Here is a 7,460-nt window from a genome sequence, read left to right as displayed (position 1 = left end):
ACAGAGCAAGACTCCGTCTCAAAAAAAAAAAGAAAAAAAAGAAAAGAGCAAAAAAAAAAAAAAAAAAAAAAAAAAAAAAAAAAAAAAAGAAAAAAAAGAAAAGAGCTTGGACTAACTTAAGAAGTTGGACATGGAAAGCAAGACCAAGTTCCAGTTGGTTTTAATTTTCCCTCTTGGTTATTTTCGGACACAAAGGGAATGCTTAAAACTGAGTTTAGTAATAAAAAGCATAAATCTCTTCTGTAACTTTTATAAACCACAAGGAGGTTTCAATCCATGCATTTTCCTTCATTACTCAAGATTATAAATCTGTTTTTAAAATACATTTAAACAAACAGTTGAGAAACAAAAGTTTGGTATGTGTCAGATTCCCTTAAGAGGAAGAGGTTAAGCTGTAAAGTAGTGGCCCTGTTTTGATGCCAGAACATTCATATGCAGTTTGTTCTGGATTTCTTTTAAATGCATATATTTTAAATACTGGTTAAATCTTAGAATCTTGGCTATATCTTAGAATTCTGGCTCTTGGTAACCATATTACAGAAGTCTATATTGTAAAAGCCTAAAGATCTGGACAAGTTTCCAACAACCTTGTTTCCATGAGTATATAACTTTGGCAGAGACCTGAATTCTTTGGGACACTATGTCTGTGTGTGTGTGTTTGCTTGTATCTTGAAGTTGTTGCACTTCAAAACCACAGCTGCTTTAAATTCTTAAACACTGGAAAGCCATCCTTTGGTTTAAATGGTAGAGGGTTAGTGGAAATGCACATGCTGGTTTTAGCCCAGGGGTAGTAACAAACTCTTACTAGCCAACTAGAAAATTATTTTGTTGACTAGATGTCCCTTTTAGGAGAGTTTGTTTCCTGAAAGAATGGCAACTTTTTTTGTTGTTCTTTCAGTATTGGCTTGAGTGACCTGTTCTCCTGAGTGCTCTAGTGTCTCCAGTTGTAGGGGGAAAGATGATGGAGGGGAATGGAAACTGGACTTGATGTTTGTGGTTTGAGAGGCAAGAAAATAAAATAACTTTCTACCTCTAAATTGAGGCTTAGGAGTAAAAAGCATTTTGTCTTAAATTTATCATTTAAAATAGCATCAGTAACTTTTGAACTCATGTCAATCAAGCATTGGCAGTCAGAGATTTTTATAGGGAAAACTAAGTAAATCCAGTTTCCAAGAACCTAAACTGATTAAGGCTCCAAGAGTCAGACCAACAAAAGTTTTATTCTGTGTTGTTTACTGGTAAAAATATTATTATCTTGATACTACCTCTCAAGGGTATTGTTACAAAATGCCACTTATGGTTAAAGAGATAGATACAAAGAGTTCTATTTGACAGAAACTTGAAACTGGCATCTATCTGCCCAACGATGGGGGCTTTCATTCTGTAATTTAATCCTTTGTAGATACATTATTTGTGTGTAATTTTATATGTGTTCATATTTTTCTCATTTTGCATTGTGTAAAGTGTACAAAATCTCAAAGTATAAAATACTGCTTATATTGCTTGTAATTTACAGTGTGTAAATATTTTCTAATTGTGTACATTTATGGGGGGGACAAGTGGGTTATTCAGGTTTTTTTTTTAAGTGACCCTTTTGTATTGCAGTTTCAACAGATAACTGCCCATCAAATTTAAAACTACTTTGATACATTTTTATTTAACAGTTCCAATAAGAAAAAAATCTCTATTTTTAATTATATTTCTCCTTTAGAAAAAAATATTTCATCATCCCTTTAAAATAAATGGCCAGACCTCAGTTTAGGCCCTTGTATTTATGACTCTGTTAGAGGTCTTCAGACTCCAGGTCACAGTCCAGTCAGTATTTGCATTTGGGTTCTCAAGAAAATTTTGTGACTCTCTTTTAGCACAAGTAGTAGCCCATGGTTTTTCTTCCAAATCAAGTATTTTCCTTCTCCCTCGAGTCCCCATGCCTTGTCTCCCTCCTGCTGCTATTGCCCAGTGAATGGGATGGTAGAGAGGGAGAAGTGTTCATTGCACAGAGAATGTCAGGCCACTTTGGGGACTTGGCAACAAAGCTTGCACTGAGTGGTGGTGTGTTTGGCAATATTACTGTGCCAAAAATCACCTTGTCTAATTTTATGGATATTTATGGCAAACTTATTACCCTTCTTGCAAGCTGCACATTAAGGTACCTGTGTTTATGCTTTTGTGTGTAACTGTTTGCCTTTTCTAACTGCCTTTCTTGTTACTGAAAATATAATTCTACTAGTTTTATCACATTAAGAGGCTCTCTGTGCACAAAATGCATCGATGTAGCCGTAAAGTAACAGCATTTGTACATTTTCTATCTCCTGATGGCAGTGGTGCCTTTGTCACCTTTTGGAAGGTTTGCATTTTATTTACGCTTTGAAGCACAAATAGTAGCTTGCTTTCAACTTCACAAAAATCTCCAATGTAAAAGATAAAAAATGGCATCTTATCATCCAGGCTTAGTTGGAGTATTTGCATTTTTATTGTTATCAAAACAAATATAATTGGTGGGGACTGACCAGTAATAATGTGTGGCGTCTTTAAGCCAAGGGTAATTTTTAAATTAAAAATGAAAATTTTAAGAGGTAGCCCATTAAAAAAGCTACTGAGTTGGAGAATCAGGGGATGACTGTGGTGGTTTGTCGCTAAGGAGGCAACAGTAGGGTCCAGGTGGCTGGGCACGTAGAGCAGTTAGCATGATCCGTGGCTATTCCTTACTCATGAACAGTGTCAGCTCACCTCATTATCTGTGCATTTGTTTTCCCTGGACAGTCTTGTCAGCCAGTTAATCCACCAGCTCTTAGGCAGTAAATACAGATTTTTTTTCTTTCCTTTTATTTTTTTAAAGATTTTATACTACATCTTGTTAAAGTCCTATGAATATGTGTGTGTGTGCTATTAAAACTGCTTTTTCTCAGTTTGAACATGTGTTTGGTAATATTTGTTTGGGAGTTGAGGAGGCTAAGTTATCTGGAATGCCCTGTTCCCTCGCCCCACCCCAGTCCCCTGGTTTTTAAACATTTCTTCTTGCTTTGGATTGTCCAGTTTTTTAGCTTGATGTCTCCGGTTTCTGGAAAACATAAAGCCACCATTGTACACAGTTCACTTTTATATAACCCAGTTAATTGCTGTATACTTTGCAATCAGGAATCCAGTAATCTCATTCTTACCTCATTCACTATGTTCATCCCACCATTCATTCTTGTCGCCGAGGCTGGAGTGCAGTGGCACGATCTCAGCTCACTGCAAGCTCCGCCTCCCGGGTTCACACCATTCTCCTGCCCCAGCCTGCCGAGTAGCTGGGACTACAGGCTCCTGCCACTACGTCTGGCTAATATTTTGTATTTTTAGTAGAGATGGGGTTTCACCATGTTAGCCAATGGTCTCTATCACCTGACCTCGTGATCTGCCCGCCTTGGCCTCCCAAAGTGCTGGGATTACAGGCGTGAGCCACCACGCCCGGCTATCATTCCACCATTCATTCTAACAATTGAGTCTCAACTACATGCTAGGCACTCTTTAGGATTCAATAAGGATTCGGTGGTGAACAACACAGAGCCCTCATGAATCTTACCTCCTGGTATCCAGGTTAAAATACTTTCTGTTCTTGGGCAAAGAGAATTAGAAACAAATACCCTTAACCTGACTCCCTTGTTCTTGAGCCCAGGACCAAGAAAGAAGAAGCTGTACAATCCAGAAGCAGGGCTTGAGATCACCTCCAACCTGCCAAGCAGATAAGTTCTGGGTATGCCAACTTGGGAGGCAGAGGTTGAAACCTCATAGGAGAAACTTTGGAGCTCATAGAAGGCCCAGGCATTGTCAGAGGCCTTGAGTTCCAAAACCATGCCAGTATTTCTCCCTTCTGACAGGCTGGTTAGAAAGAAACTAAATGGGAGCATTTTTCTCTGACAGTGGGGCAGAGGGACGAGAGATGACAGACCAGACAGAAGCAGAGACATTGCCGTAAGTACTTACTAGAGGGCAGGCAGCACAACCTTATGCAAGTTGAGGGCCTTGACCTTGCCCAAGGCCTGACCTCAGATCCCAGATTCATCACACTAGCCTTTTGATCTTTGCCAGATTACTTAAACTCACTGTTTCCTCATCTGTTAAAAGGAATAATAACGGTGTCTATTTCAGGGTTTGTGAGGACTAAGCGAGCTAATGCATGAAAATTGCCTAGTACGGTGACTGGCATATAGCAAGAACTCAGCAAATGCTTGCTGCTTTAACAAGGCTTTTATCTGATGACAGAATTGATCTTAAGCAGACACCTCAGGGTGTACTGACATCTGAGCAAACCATATCTCCAAAAATTATAGTTGTAAGTGTGCCCTATTCCTTTGGATACCGGGAGCTCCAGAGGCTTCTCTGTCCAGCTGTCCCTGCTTTTTTTTTTTTATTAAAATTTTCACTTTTTAAAAGCCAGCATGCTAAAGGTGAGAAATTGGTGATAGGTGGTGGTTTTCCAGCATTTGTGGAAATGTCCTGACACTCCCTTTCCCTTGCTAACCATTCCCTAGGCTGAAGTCAAGAGAGGGCAAACCAGAAGGCCCAGCTTTGGGTCTCCTCCAAGACGACTGGCTGGGAGGAAAACTTAACAGGCAAAACAGGCTTCTGAGGCACAGTGGAATAGTGAGACTTCGGCATTGCTGCACTGGTGACATCCCCTACAGAAGAGGCTCCTCAGCTGTATATATGGCCAAAATAAAAGATCACACCACCTAAAGGGAAAGTGCTGGGCAAACCAGAGATGGAGATGGCAAAGCAGGAACAGAAATGCTGCCACATTGAACAGGAAACAGGACAGCTTGACTAGGCCAGAGTTCTCTTGCTTCAGGGAACCTGCTCAAGTTTCAGGAATTCATACCCACCCCCTTCACCTAGGATCCCTGCTACAGTGAGTAACTATTCTGTGCAAAGTGCTGAAGATGGCCAGCACTACTCTCAGCCACTTTCTTACAGCAAAGTTGGGGAAAATAGAATAGCAAAAACAAAACTCATACTTTTCTGTGTGTCTGAAGTTCTCCAGAAGGTTTCCAAATGGAATCTTCTCACAGCCACCCTGTGAAGCAGCCAGGGTAGTGACCTTATGGATGAGTGACAGCCTGTTCAAAGAATGACCTGCCTGTGTCCCAGGATGCAGATTTATGGCTGGGTTTGGATTAATTTCTTTATTTGATTTCCAGTTTTCTTTCCCACTGTCTGTCAGTATTCCCCCGTTCTTATTTTATCAGCTGAATTTGCAGAGAGATGTACTATCAATCAAAAGGGCTTCCTATAGACAGCTCCATGAATTGCCTTTACTCTGATACTCTCATTAGGTTTAGAGATTTCACTGGAAGGATAGCAGAAGGAAATGGATTGTGGTCTGGTATCAAAAGTACTGTCCAGTGATAGCTGAAATCACACACATGTTACTCATTTAACAATGTCTGAGTTTGCCATCAGCACCTCAGAGGAGCAAAGCTTGGCTCATAAAGTTGAGTGAGTTACTGAGCCTGCCGCATTGGCCTACTTGCCACCTCCAGAGGTATCTGAAGTCAGCACTGCAGGTTCTGTGAACATTTGGGAAGCTGTGCCTCTTAGCCTTCTGGGCCCCTACAGTTGAATTGCTCTCCTATCTGGTACTGAGGGACCAGCAGTCTTCCTACCCTGCCTCTGCTGTTACCACCAATCCACTTTCTAATAAGGACTGCAGATTTATCTTTCTTGGCCCTGCCTTAACTGGTCTTCCCAGCTCAGACTTCCTTACTCAGTCCATCGTCTCAGGATTTTCTTCTGTGGTCTTTTTCAAACTACTAGCTGACTTTTCCCTTTTATTTCCCACTAGGAACCCCCCTACCCACTGCAATTCATCAAATCAAACTGACTGCCCTCTTTCATGCCTCTTCCCTAGTGCCCCAACACAAGCCTGTGCATAAGCTTGAACATTTCTACCTTTGCCAATGGTATTTCCCCTTCAGGCTTACCCTGCTTCCTCCTTCTCAGACTTTTCCAGTCTTCATTGTCCTCTCTGTAAACACAAGAATGAATTTCAAGACAAGTTACTTAATGTCTTAGAGCCTGTTTCCCTATCCATAAAATGGGGCTATAAATTCCTCAGGATGGGATGAGGGTACAAATAAAAAATGAAGCAGGATATTCTTTGTAAAAGCATGTGTACATTTTTTATTGTGTTTCTCCCCAGCTACCTTCCCTCTCCCCGCCACACATATCCTATTTGCAGAGTGTTGGGGGAGGTGGAACTGTGATGTGGGCCCTGCTGTCTAGCAGTCTGCAGTCACACACAGCCATCCAAACTACGAGATTGTATGTGATTCAGTGCCAAACTGTGAGCTTTGGGGAATCCAGAAAGAAGGATGAAGTGTCTTTCCCAAGGTTCCTTTGGTTAAATGTGCCACTTGAATCCTGTTCTGACTCCTAGGCATGTGCAAGAGTCAATCACATACGTTCCTGTGGACTTTATCGTTTTGGTCCATCTCTTGAGCCCACATGAATATTGTCATGGATGGAGGAGGAAGGACCAGGCTGGGTCAGGGCCTGAATGCAGGTTTCGTTTGGACTATAGGGGCTAAGTTCACTTTAATAGGCTGTGACCTATTAAAGGAGGCAGGACCCAAGTTTGCACAGAAGGACCATCCTAATTGAGTTAAAGGAGTTGGGGAGTTGATTGTGAGGGGTTTCCTAGATTGCTGCTGGGTAAGGTGATTGAATCTGGGAAGGACAGGGTATTTGATTGCCTAGAAGGATGCACTCTAAGTTCTGGATAAGAATGGTGCCCAAAATGAGCTGGAGGGGAAGGCAAGTGTTTGAATGACCCAGTCCCTGAGGTGAGCCTAGGTTAGGGTTAAGATTTGGTGAGTGAACAGGTGCAAATGCTTGTGGCTTATTTATCCAGAAAAAGCATTTTCTGTGTGCCTTTCAGGTCAAGCTGTTACTGCATCCCCTTCAGGCCTGACCCCATCTCCCCCACGCATAGCTCAAGCTGAACAGACCCTGAAGCTGGGAATCAAGCCCCTTCCTTGTGTTCAGAGCTTCCCCAACCTCCAGTCTCCCCCTAGGGTAGCCTTCCCTCCACATCCTAGAGCAGAAGCGAGTGGCAGCAGCGCAGGGAGTGAGGTCCAGGTTAGAGGACAGGCCAGAAGGCCCTCCGAGAGGGTCCCCCAACCCCTCAACGCCAGGGCAGGTTTGCACGTCCCCAGCAGTAGGCAAGTCGGGGGGATCCTAGGGTTACAGGGGAGGAGAGGGCGGGCTATAAGCATGTCGAGGGTGCACGGGGTGGCGAGGCCACCACAAGGGGGCGATTATCAGGACCGCAGCGCCTAGAGGCGGGGGGTCACCCGATGGCCGAAGGCTGTGTGTGAGCCTCGCTCTCAAACCGCCTCTATTGTGCTAGAGCAGGGGGTGCAAAGAAGAGAGCGGCGACCTTCCCCTCACCCGACCCAGTCGGCCCCGCCTTCCAGGAC

The sequence above is a fragment of the Colobus angolensis genome, unplaced genomic scaffold, assembly GCF_000951035.1.
Source record: "Colobus angolensis palliatus isolate OR3802 unplaced genomic scaffold, Cang.pa_1.0 Scaffold144, whole genome shotgun sequence".
NCBI lineage: Eukaryota > Metazoa > Chordata > Mammalia > Primates > Cercopithecidae > Colobus > Colobus angolensis.
The sequence above is the reverse complement of the archived record's forward strand: the minus strand, read 5'-3'. Positions refer to the sequence as shown.